At 40.3% G+C, this 12966-nt stretch overlaps 1 long non-coding RNA gene across 1 annotated transcript in view; it reads left to right on the top strand.

The window, feature by feature from the left end:
• Window positions 1-12634, top strand: part of LOC114008078 (uncharacterized) — a 22330-nt gene extending 9696 nt beyond the window's left edge. The window contains exons 2-3 of the long non-coding RNA XR_003549640.1: window positions 11034-11312; window positions 12537-12634. This is a non-coding gene — a long non-coding RNA (uncharacterized LOC114008078). The remainder of the gene's footprint in view (window positions 1-11033; window positions 11313-12536) is intronic.
• The last annotated feature ends 332 nt before the right edge of the window (window positions 12635-12966 follow it).

Here is a 12966-nt window from a genome sequence, read left to right as displayed (position 1 = left end):
CCCCCCGCCCAAGGGAAAAGGCCACGCCACAATCTCTTTTCCTTTTGGGATTTTGGGCATGCATGCACATGCACCTGGTGTGAGTTTGAAGCCACTGGGTTCAAGACTCATACTGTAGTCGACCATGTGAGAGACCAGCACCTTAACCACTAGGCCACCTGCTGGCCCTGAAAAATATATATTTTAATTTGCCAGAAGCTCTCTCAACCACTACACCATGGAGCCAGTCTAATAAAAATATATTTTGAAATTGGGCTTTAGGAAACCAAGACAGAGCTATGTAGCTTATGTGACAAGGGGGATGATGGAACTACAGCCAGTACTTGGGAGCTATTCAGACATTGCCCAGAACGGTCACATAGCCACTCCTCAGAGACTGGTATCACGCAGTTCTTCCAGGACTCTGTGGCTGCTGTGATTTTCGTCATCAATTTCTAATTACAGAGGTGGGCTTTCAAGAGTTTTTCCCTTTGAGGAATTTCATATGCAGAATATCCTTATTATTTCCCACCCTCAATTTAGTTTCCCACTCAATTTTTTTTAATTACCAAGGAAATTAATATGTTAGAAATTTCTCTGTGACTGGGACCAGCAGTTCGTATAATGGCTATGTCGCTGAACTCCCATGTAGCCAACAGTAGTTCAAGTCCTGGACCCGGTGGCTTAAACTCACGCCGGGCACATGTGCGTGCGTGCCCAAGATCCCGAGAGGAGAATGGAGGAGAAGGGATTGCGGTGTGGCCATCCCCCCCGGGGGAGGGGGTGTGTGATTTCTCGCTTTCTATCTCTCTGTCTTTCTGTTGAGTGCACGTGTCCTATAGCAAAAACCTCTCCAAGGAAAAGAAAAAGAAAAAGAAATTTCTCTGTGACTAAATGTTAAGAATACGTTAGGTTCTGTGGTGAACATAATAAATGCACATATTCCAGTCAGTGTTTCTCTTTTCAATGCTTAGTTGGTGTTAACACATTCAGTGAATGATACCAATCACATTAGTAAAGTTCATTTATTAAAGAGATATACTTTATAGTGAATTTATCATAAGATATACTTTATAGTGAAATCTTCCAAACACCGAAAGCAAAAAAGTTAAGTTTCCTTTTGTAATATTGCAAAAGCTCATGTCTCTCAAGACTCAGAATGACTTTCAATAGGTTTGAAAATGGGTCAGTGGCTTGTTTTCAGCTTATATTTTTAAAAAATGATTGATTTCTTAACAATTGGAAAGTTAAGTGAGAAGTTTCCTCTGTGTAAAGAGACTGAAAATCAGTTTATGAGACATTAAGTCTCTTAGATTTGCTTCTGTGTATTTGAAATGTGACTCTTAAGTTGTTTAGGTCTTTATGGCACATGGGGGTATCAATGAGGAATGTTTATCATGCCCAATTCCACTTCTGCAATGACAGCATGCACCATTGCAATTTTGATTAGCTGTATAGTGTGGAGGCTCATGACCACTCAGATAGTCATTTCTCAGTAACATGCTTTAAATCCAAATACAAAAGAGGGGGACATAGCTTCCAAAATATTATGCGTGAGTTGCAGTGACTATGGCTTATTGGTCCCCTTGCTCACCTAGCATTTCTCTTAAGTATATCTGTGTCATGGCAGTAACAACATCAATTGTCTTAAATGGTGTTCATCATGTTGGCCCTGAACACATACTTAAAATACCTTCTGATGTATTAATGAAAGAAAAATTATATTTTCTAAGTAATGTTGGTGTCCAGGAAATGCTAATTCTTTGAAAATATTTATTTTATATACTATATCAATGAAAACTTATTAGCATATCTATTCTTAGCATTTGTGAAAACTAAACAGAATTTGTAGTCATTTTTGCTGTTTCAAGTCTCCTTTAAAATATGTTGAAAATTCATGTACATATTAAAAATAATTATTATAGAACATGACTTCATATTTCCTTTTACTTTTATATTCTGTGAAAATAGAAAGCTATAATAAAAAATAGATAACTTTCTGATTAATAAAATCCAGAATAATGAATCATTGCCAAGTCATTTGATCTCTTTACCGGTGTCATTATTAGATTTTTTTTTTCTTCTAACACAGGAATTTATTTTATTCATTTATTTATTTTGGAGTTTTTGCTATAGGATGCGTGCACTCGCCAGAAAGACAGAGAAAGACAGAGAGACAGAAAGTGAGAAATCACCCCCCAGGGGGGATGGCCACACCGCAATCCCTTCTCCTCCATTCTCCTCTTGGGATCTTGGGCACTCATGCACACATGCCTGGCGTGAGTTTAAGCCACCAGGTCCAGGACTCAAACTGTAGTCAACTACATGTGAGTCCAGTGACATAGCCATTACACTAACTGCTGGTCCCATAACACAGGAATTTATAATCGAATAAGAACTAATTGAACTTTTCTCAAGAATAACAATTTGACTCTGAAATTTTTAAATAGGTCTACTTTTCTTCATTTATAGTCTAACCAGGAGGAACATGTTAAGTTCAGCATTCAAAGTTGTTAATGTAGAGGCCAATAAATTGCATGGTGGTTAAGGTACTGATTCTCACATGGCCAACCATGGTTTGAGGCCTGGGCCCAGTGGCTGGAGAATCACACTGGGTGCATGTGCATGCCTGCCCAAAATCCTGAGAGGGGAATGGAGGAGAAGGGAGCAGGCATGGCCAAGGTGCTGAGGATGATTATTTCTCATTTTCCCTCTGTCTCTCTCCAGGGAACACATGTACCCTATGGAAAAAACCTTCCAGAAAAAAACAAAAAAGAAAGAAAAGGTAGTTAATGTAATCAGTGAATAAGTGAATATACATAAGTCAGGATCAAAAAGGATCTTGTGACACAATAAAATATATCTTAAATGAACAGACCTGGTTTTCCATTCTGTTGTTATATAAATGAGTGCGTAATAGGTGGAACCTTAAGTTAACTAAATGTTGCATGTTTAATTAGTCATCTTTCAAGGCTTTGAAAAGTGGGATTCACTTTTCCCACTGGGTTGACCTTCACTTAAAGTCTCAGCGGCCCTGTGAAATTTGCAGTTAGGAAGAGTGTTGGCAACAGAAGAGTCTGACGTATCAAGACAAGAAGCTGCCAGAAGAAGATTCAAGCTGATGTGGGGTTTGTACTCTGCACTGCCTAGAGAGGCAGAAATCCTTTCCCAAATATACCTAACAGCAGAAGAAGGGAGGGTACATATTTAATTCTACCCGGCGGGAATCCAGGGGAAGTGCAAGCCACGCTGTCAGGCTGGAAACAAGCCTGAGGAACTTGTCTGGGGCCCAGGCTTTGCCTTTTCAATGAAAACAGAGGATGAAATGTGTCTTTGGAACAATGTCTTCATTTCTACTTCCCTTTGTCCTGGCTTGTTATTCACGACATGACTTGAAACTTGAAGTGCTTTCAAAGGTCAAGGAGTTGGGACTACCTAGACTCATAGAGTATTCTCTCATGGTGGATTTGGCTCTGCCAATCTGGGTCTGGGAAGTATAATCTTGTGATTCACAGTTTCCTCACCTGTGAAATGATTTGTAACACCTTCCACAAAGAGCGATACAAGATGATAAAAATGCTGTTGTATTCAAAGCACTTGGCACATCATAGTAACTGAATATTTGTTCTGAATCTCTTATTTTTATTTGCCAGAGGGTGAATGTGCTTGCCAGAGAGACAGAGAGAGAGAGAGAGTGAGAAAACACCCCAGTGGGGGATAGACGTGCTTCATTCCCCTCTCTTTCACTTTTCCCTTTTTTAGGGGATTTTGGCATGCACACACACCCACCCGGTGTGTTTTTCAAGCCGCCATGTCTAGGACTCCAACCATGCAGTTGACCAAGTGGGATCCAGCTCCCTTAACCACCACACTATGGGTTTGTCCCCTTATTAAAGCGACACAAGACTCCTAATAATGTCATATTTTCTGCAGTGTTTTAGTTTTCTTTTATCTGTTCTCTATCTTTTCTGAAATTAAGTCCCATGCTGCTGTTGAATTCTTTTAGGTAGACAGTCCTTTCAGCATTCTGACAACTCCCTGGGAGTTTGATATTTTTCATTAAAAGGCAGTTGGCTTGCTGAAGAATTGATTATCTTAGCATGAGGAAGTTAGCCTTGTATCTTATCTTTAAAAGAGGTCTTTCTGGGACCAGAAGAAGGCGTACTGGTTACATTGCTGAATGCCCATGTAGTCAACTGCAGTTCAAGTTCTGGAGCTGTCAGCTTGAAACTCACACTGGGTGCATGTGCGTGCATGCCCAAACTCCCAAGAGAATGGACGAGAAGGGACTGCAGCACGGTCCTCCCTCCAGGGGGGTGATTTCTCACTTTCTGTCTCTCTTTCTGGCAAGTGCATGCTCCCTATGGCAAAAATCTCTTTAAAAAATGAAAAGAAAGAGGTCTTTCTTGTTAATTTTTTAGTATGTTGTGTGTTGACAGGTATGTGGAATTGTTTCAACCCACACATTCTGGCTGCAGTTCCTTTCAATTATAGAATTTAATCCCCACATTTTACCTTTTCTGATATGGTACACCAATTACAGGGTTCCAATATTGTCATGGGGCAGTTGTGGGATGAAAGGTAGAAAGTAAGGTTATAGAAAAATGAGAATTTTTTCTCTTCTGATCCTGTTTCTTGGTCTATGAATACTATATTTACTTTCCCAATCTATGAAAGGGAAAAGAATTTTCTCTCTACAGTTTTCAAGTTTTTTTGTTTTTATTTTTATTTTTTATTTGGACTCTTGAACATACAGGACTGATTACTACTAAAACAGACTATTGGAAAAGGAGTGAAACTATAGAGTTTATACATATTGTCCTTCTCGAAGGACCATTGTAAGGAATGCATCTAGATTAATCTGTTAGTTTTACAAACGCCCTCTCCTTATGCTTCTATTACAGACGAGGTAGTTGAGGCACAGAAGTGTTAAATATGATGTCAAATATCAGGATCAGGACCTGAACAGAGGCAGTCTGGCGCTGAGGACTCCCTTTCCTGTTACATGTATGGCATGACCTCAGTGAGGGCTAGGATTAGTCTCTAACTCCTAAAATCATGCTACTCAACGTGTTGGGCTTATCCAAACCCACCAGCGTGACTCGAGAGCCTACCGAAGATGCAATCTCAGGCTCACCCCTAGATTGACCAGATTATAATTTGCATTTTAACAGCACCCTCAGGTGAGTGTTAAATTTTGAGAAGCACAGTTCTAAAGAAATATTTCTCTCTTATCATATGTATTCTTTTCCTATGATGCGGGGGAAACATAACAGTGTTTAAGATCTTAAAGGGATTGAGATGTAAAGATAATTAAGTCGTCAGAAAAGTTCAGTTTCAGGAACCAGCAGTTAGCGTAATGGCTATGTCGCTGGATTCCCACGTAGTCGACTGAGGTTCACGTCCCGGACCCGGTGGCTTAAAACTCGTGCCAGGTGCGTGTGCGTGCATGCCCAAGATCCCGAGAGGAGAATGGAAGAGAAGGGATTGCAGTGTGACCATCCCCTCTGGGGATGATTTCTCTCTTTCTGTTTCTATGTCTCTCTCTGTCTGTCTGGTGAACGAACAAGCCCTGTAGCGAAAACCTCTCCGAAAAAAAAAAAAAAGATAAGTTCAGTTTCTTCCTTTTTATAGATGTAGAAGATTAGTTATATGATAGTTACACATATATTTAAGAATGAATAAATATTTATGAATTTTTAAGAATTCTGTATATCACCTGACAGATTATGCCAAGTAGGATGAAGATAGAAAGACATATAATCATGCTCTTTGGGACTCCAGTGGAAGAGACAAATAGCAAGTGCATGGAATTTGCTGGAGCTACAATCAGACCAGAAGCATATATTACACTGTAGAGCACACAGGAGGAGGGAGGCGGGGATGTGATCAGGAAAGACCTTATTAAGGACATAACACTGGGGCTGAGTCTTGGACGTTACTCCCCAAGGTCCAGGGGTTCAGGCCTTTTCATTTACAACTGGGTCAATGAATGTCATTGGTCAAAGGCAGGAGCTCTTTGAAGAAGCAGATCTCAAACTTGGCTTTACATAGAATCATCTGGAGAACTAATGTCCAGTTAAGGTCTACGGCTTTCTTCCATCGTGTGTTCTTCTTAATTATCTGTACCTTTTGACCATTTCATGTGGTTCTTAACTTAGTTTTCTCCCCTGGACTTGAGAGCCACTCTTGTCATGACTCATAACTTTTACCTATTGGAACATGAGCGAAATCCGAGTAAATATCACATTTTTGTAAATCCTGTCAGTGTGGAGTACCTCTTCATCAAGTCCCAACTTGCTGGAGTGAGAGATAGACCCAAGCAGGGAAGTTACGTTCGAGTGGTCTTACAGCAGAACTGCCTGTTCTCTAACCTGTCTGCTGCCCTCTCCTTACCATATAATTTATCTCCCCCCAAAATAACATATGAGGAACATTTCCTCTCCAGCTTTGATGAGTCTAATTTTTAAACGAATCATGACACCTCGATTCAGTGAGAGAGGTGGTAAACATCTAACACTTTTTGGAGATATGCTATGGACCAAGGTAAAAAGAGAGGATGGAGGAGTCTGAAAGGATGGCTCATGCATCATCCACATCAGAGCCACCTAAGGAAGATAATACAGTTCAGATTCTGAATCCTTTTATAATCCTACAGAACATAATCTGGGGTTCATGCTTACAGTTGTTCTTTAAGTCTAGAGGTGAACCCCAAAGGTTAATGTTGAACACTCACCAGGCATATTCCTGATATAGACATTAGGTTTGAGAATGACTGGACAAGGGTATTATTTTCTTTGGAATAATTTTCTTAGCCCACCAAGTTTGTATTTTCCATTATTTTTCTATTATACTTATTTTAATGCTATCTCAAAGAAATGTGTTAAAAGCAGTCAGTGAAATACTCTAAATCAAGAAGTGTATTTCAAATATTTGAGCATGCAAATTGTTGTCTATTTTTGCATTTAAAGACATAAAAAGGCAAGAGTTAAGAACTTTTTGTCTTTTTAATGAAGCATGTATTTCTTGATGTGATTTCATTTTCAAGCAATGATTTTGTTAACCAAGAGTACCCAACAGAATTGGCCACAAGAGGAGAGTCTGGCCCAGTGCCCAGGAATCATTAGTGTTAAAAGGCTTCATAGATAATGCCAATGGGCAACACTGGGGAGAAGTTCTGTTTTAAATCTTGAGATTTGTTGTGAGTATAAAGGATGTCCTTCCCTGGCCCAAGGTCTGGATCAAGGTTGTGTCTGAACATGCCCAGTGCACCTGCAAGTGTGTCCTTGGTCCTGGCTGGCTGGAGGGCTTAGGGTAGAATGGTAGTATGGTGAGACTTGGTGGAGGTCCCCCTCACCCCTAACTTTCTCTCTTTCATGAAATAAATAAAGTAAGAAACAAATTGAAACAAACAAACAAAAGATGCCTTTTCCTCTGCTCATCAAGTTGGAGGACAGCAGGTAAAATTAGACTACATGGTTGGAGTCAGCTGAGCTTGAGGTAAAGGCCTCTGATCATCAGGACCCATTTCTCTTTCATTCTCCTACTTGTTGTTTTGCCATTACTCTTCATTTCTGCTACTTAAGTTTTGAGTCCATCATATCTACCCCGAATTATTACAAAATCCTCCTAACTGCCCTGGTCTTTATTCTCTCTCTTGCTGCTGGACGATCTCCTTTTTTAAAGTTATATCTGTTGCTTTTTCTTACCTTAAAATGTTTCAGCGAATGGGTTGGCATTGCCTACAGGGTCAAGTCCAAAGCACTCACCATCTTATTGATGATACCCTTGTTCCTGCTAACCTTTCTTCTCCTTGGCTCAGTTACTCACTTCCTTACACAGACTTTGCAGCTAGGTTCCACCATGTTGATTGCAGTTCATTGAGCTACTTAAGAACTTTCATCTCTTTCTTCTTCACATGCCAGAGATAGGCAATGCTGCAAAACAAACTTCTCAAAATTTGCTGCACATTTTAGGCCCAGGCTTTTAAAGTTTAAAAATGTAATATCTTCTCCCCCAATGTCAGTCCATTGGCTCCCAAATTAGGTGAGTGCTACTGGGAAAGAGAGTACTCATCATCTTGAACCCAAGGCTTTCACATTGTGGGAACTTGTCGTAGAGTCCCTCTGATTTTCTATGAGTCCTTTAGCACTGGGGCATTTTTCTAGACATCTTGGACACTCATTCTTTGCCCCATGTGTAGCCTTACATGATCAGGACATTATCCAGCATTCCACATACCTGTCAGCTGGAGAAAAGGTGAATCCCAACGGGAGAGGCCTTGTGTGTGGTGTGTCACATTGATAGGAACACAGGAAGAAAGGGATTGAACATTGTTTACTCTTTTGACAGCTACTCCTCCAGGCCCTAATTTTATCCCACTTGGGAATAATTCGAATATGCAATTTGAAGACAGAACTTTAATATTCTTTCTTTACTTGCTAAAGATATACCTAGGGTTAAATATTAATGAGATGCAAAGTTAATAATTCTGCTCAATTTCTAACATTTCTTCTTTTCTTCAAAAAATCCCCAGCTATTTGCTGATGCTTCGATGCTTGCTCTCCAGCAAGATTCTTAGACGCTTTAGGGCATATATTCTTTCTGTCTTTCAAATAAGAATTCTTTTGTTTGGTGGCTTGATTAAAAAATTATATGATAAGCTTTAGGGGCTGCATGTGTTTGTAAGACAGACAGAGACAGGGTAGAGCAGAACATGATTTGAAATAGTGTCAAGGAATGGCTGCCTATCCTTCCTTCTCCTCCCCTTCCTTTCTTTGTTCCATGCTCCTCTCCCTTTTCTTTCTTCTCTCTCTTTATTCCCTTTATTTTTATTTTCTTTTTATTCCTCTTACTAATTTTTCCTTTTTTTTTCTCTCCCTCTCTCTCTTGCTTCCATTCATTTATGGAATAACACAATGGACTAGGGACCAAGATTAAAATATGGGGGAAAATCTTTAATGCTTTTACGGACCCCACAATCTAATACTGAGAAAAATGTACAGGTACAAAATTAATCATAGGGGTTTCAGGTTACACTGATTTTTAAAGGGAGGAAAACTGCTATTGCCAGTTATTCACATTTATTCTTTCCTGGTACCAGAATAGTCAAATCTCTATATTACTTTATTTTTATTTATTTATTTATATTTTAGCTTTTACCATAGGGCACACGTGCTCTTCAGAGAGAGACAGAGAGAAGGAAAGTAAGAAATCACCCCCAGGGGCATGGCCACTCCACAGTCCCCTCACCATTCTATCAGGATTTTGGGCACACGTGCATAGGCGCCTGGCATGACTTTCAAGCCACCAGGTCCAGGACTTGAATTGCAGTCGGCCATGTGAGAGTCCAGTGCCTTAACCACCATGCAACCTGCTGGCCCCTCTAGGTCACTCTCTTACATAACATGTGGACTGAATAGGACAGCGACTAATAAAGAGGCTGGGAATGAAACAGGAATAGATAATAATGATCCTTCTAGTTGATGATAACCAATTGGCATTTATCTTAAAGTCAGGGAGAAGGTACTACTAAAGAATTTTGAGGAGGGAATAAGTTGATCATATTACTAGAAAAAAAAGTTATTTGGTAATAGTGAAGAGATTAGATGAGTAGTGAAGAAGGGGTAGGGCATTAGAGTAAGGAGACCTTTCAGGAAAGTATTGTCCTTGTACAGACAATGATAAAGGCTCAGGTTGGAGGTTGGTAATCTACACAAGATATGAGGATTTAAACTACAGAAAGGATGTGGGTGAATTTGTCAAGGGAGGAGTTCTGGATGGCACCTAGACCTGAGTATATGGTGCTGTTAACAGATACAGATCACATGGGTCATCGGAAAAGTCATGACACATTTTTGTATAGAAAAACAGAAAAATACATCATTCTTTTCTGACAACCTAATAGAAGGAGGAGAAGGTTTATGGTTTGGGTAGAAGGAGGGTGACAATGAGTTCAATTTTGAACATGTTGGATTTGAGGTCTTTTATTGGGTATCTACCATATGTTTAGAAGAAAAATGTGTTTAAACTCAGAAGAGATTGGTATTAAAGATGTAGTTTTGGAAGTTGTGAGTCCATAAGAAGTGGTTGAAGCCAAGGGAGTGGGTATATCACTTGAGAATAGTGTGAAGAGTATATCACTTGTGAATAGTGTAAAAAATGAGAGGAGAAAGACCAGAATCTTGGGGAGAATGGATGGCAATTAAGGAGATTGAGATTAAATGGCCTGTGACATAGAAAGAGAGACTCAGACAAGTGATTTTCTAAAAACTGAAGAAAGAGAGTTTTAAGAAAATATGAATTAGAACCAGCAACGAGTATTAGAGAACTCAAAAGCAGAAGAAGAACAAGGGAAAGGAAAAGAAAAAGGAGGAGAGGAAGATGAAAAGAAGGAAAAGATGAGTAAAGAAAAGAAAGAAGCTTGCTCTTTTTTAGCCAGTTTGTCTTATGCTACTCAAAGGAGAAAGAGATATGAGCTTGTTTATGAAGCAAGATTCACAGTAGATTTCACTCTAAGCAAAATTTTAACAGTTATGCCACCGGGTCAAGAATTTTTAAAAACTTACTCATTCTATTATTTGTTTTGAAGGATTGAAAGATGTTAATACGTGTATATGTCATAAAGAAAAGGAAGTCCAAAGTGAGGCTGGAGATTCCAGAGAGAAACTAGTTTGGAAGAGCGAGTTGTCAGATACATAGCAGTGATGAAGGCGGGGAAGGGAGACCTTTCCACAGAACTATGAGAGCCGCAAAGAGGATCAGCTAGGAGAAGATGGAAATTTGACTTCTTGTTCATTAGCCTGTAGCTTACCCACCTGAAGAAGATTACTCTAGGGCCTGAGGTGGTTCACAGGTGGGCTGTAAGCAGCCTGGGCACAAAGGATAAATTGGAGAAATGGAGCCCGGAGGAGTCAGTTTCCAGGGGAATTTTTGTTTGTTGAAATGGTAAAGGAAAAAGGAAGCTTTGGTTACAGAGACAAGGTGGTAAATGGGCAGAAGGGCAAGAAAAAAGAACTTATGTAATGCAAGAACTTATTTACATTAACTTACAGATTGTCTGAAAGGAGGCCATTAGCAAAAGCTGAAGGAGCTAGTTTTTGTGGGATTTGGAGGCACCGGATGGCTCTTGGTCACAGAATGAATAGGAACACTGCCTTACTCAGTTCCTAGAGGACCCTGGAACTTGGATTCCTTGAACTGCTATGATAGAAGCCTTGGGATTAAAAGGACCCGTGGAAAAGGTGAAGTTGCTTGGAGAACTGCCCAGTTGAAGATGGTGTCATTCCTCCACAAGTATCCGTGTCTCTCCCTTTGGAGCGGCTACTCCATACGTAAGTCCAGGAAATCACGAGACTGAAGACTTGAGGGAGTAGATGAAGGCAAAGACTGTGCTAGCTCCTATTGCATTTTCATGAAGGAAGGAGAAAAGGAAAGTGTCTTGAGGGGGGAAGTGGAGGTTACTAGAGAAGGAGATCAAGCCCTGTCTTGGGATAAAGAATGATAACTGAAACAGTTTGGAAGACCTAGCGGGGGATGGTGAAAGTGAGCTTGTAGTGCTATCGTTTATCTGCTTTTCTTTGATGTTTAGCAGCATGGACACCAGAACATAGAAAGAAGACAGATAAATTAATGCAAAGTTGAGATAATTAAAACACTAAAAAGTAAAGAAGGAGCTCACAATAAGAGACCTCAAAAAGCCCTAAAGACTTCCCAGGAAGGGTTGACCAAGGGAGGACAGCTAACAACCCCGTGGAGTAAACAGAAGAGCACAGGTAGCTGCAAAAGCAGAATATCCCGGTTTTGAAGATGGTTGTGGCTGGTGTCGCCCCGGGGGGAAATCTGCATTACACGTTTGGTGCCGCAGCCTACAATCACATTAGCATTCTTGGCAAGCACATCACATTGTTGGTTCTAGTAAGCTTATAGCCAAACAAAAGCTCTAAATCTTTCACACGTGCTGCTCTTAAGCCATGATTCCACCATCTTGTACTTGTGAGATTAATCATTGTTTTGGGCCTCAAAGTAAAGCCTTACAAGTTATGGCTATGACATTTCATGTTGTTAGATTTAAACCATTGTACCAGTTTTTGGAAAATATTTTGTGTATTGATTCAGGGTCTTACACACTCTTTTTCATAGCTTTCAATAAGACAGGATCCAGAGAAATATTTTTATCTCCAGGTAAAAGTGATGGATTTTCTGTCCATACAAGCATGGTGATGCTGTGGTCACAGCAGGCCAGACCCAGGTGGTGGGGGTGGTGCAGGGGAGCTGCAGGATGGGAGCCTTTTCCACGTTACGGTTATAACCCCCACCACCACCCCTGCAGTGGGAACGTGGCTCTCCACTGGTGTTCATCTTAACATTGACCTCCCTCCTGACAAGTGTTGCAATGGATGTGTCAGGTGCCATGAGGCCTATGGCAAAAGTAAGAACGACTGTGACGAGGTGTTCCAGTGCCTGGTCCCTAAGATCTGACGCAACAAGCACAACACACTAAGGCCAGCTCAGCCTGTGCAGGTGTGTGAAACAACAGTGGTGCTCTTGTTTGACAGTGCCATGCATGCAGGCTGTATGCCAGGCCTGGACACCAGTGAGCCGCATGCAGGGATCGCTATGAAGAGAAACTTCTTCTAAAGAAGATGCTGACAGCCGGTGACAGATGAGGGTGAGCAAAATCTAATGTGTTTTTTACAATAGAAACTTATTTTTGTTAAAGGCCAAAAAAGTAATGTTTTACCATAGAAACCTATGTTATTTTTGTTAAAGGATTATGCTAAACCCTTATAATATATCTTCATGTTAAAATCTCAAAGTGAAAAAATAAAGGTGGGAGAGCTATTGCGGAGAGAAAGCGCCCCTCAGGTACCTTCCTGGGCTTTGCTGCTTTCTTGTGTCAAATAGTCTTGACCAATCTCAAATACAGATGGGTGTGAAGGGGAGAATTTTAAAAAGAATAATACTAATTTGATTTTCACAATCATA

The sequence above is a fragment of the Tupaia chinensis genome, unplaced genomic scaffold (genome assembly GCF_000334495.1).
Source record: "Tupaia chinensis unplaced genomic scaffold, TupChi_1.0 Scaffold000281_1, whole genome shotgun sequence".
NCBI lineage: Eukaryota > Metazoa > Chordata > Mammalia > Scandentia > Tupaiidae > Tupaia > Tupaia belangeri.
Note: the sequence above shows the minus strand (reverse complement) of the source record. Positions and strands in the feature narration are given on the sequence as shown.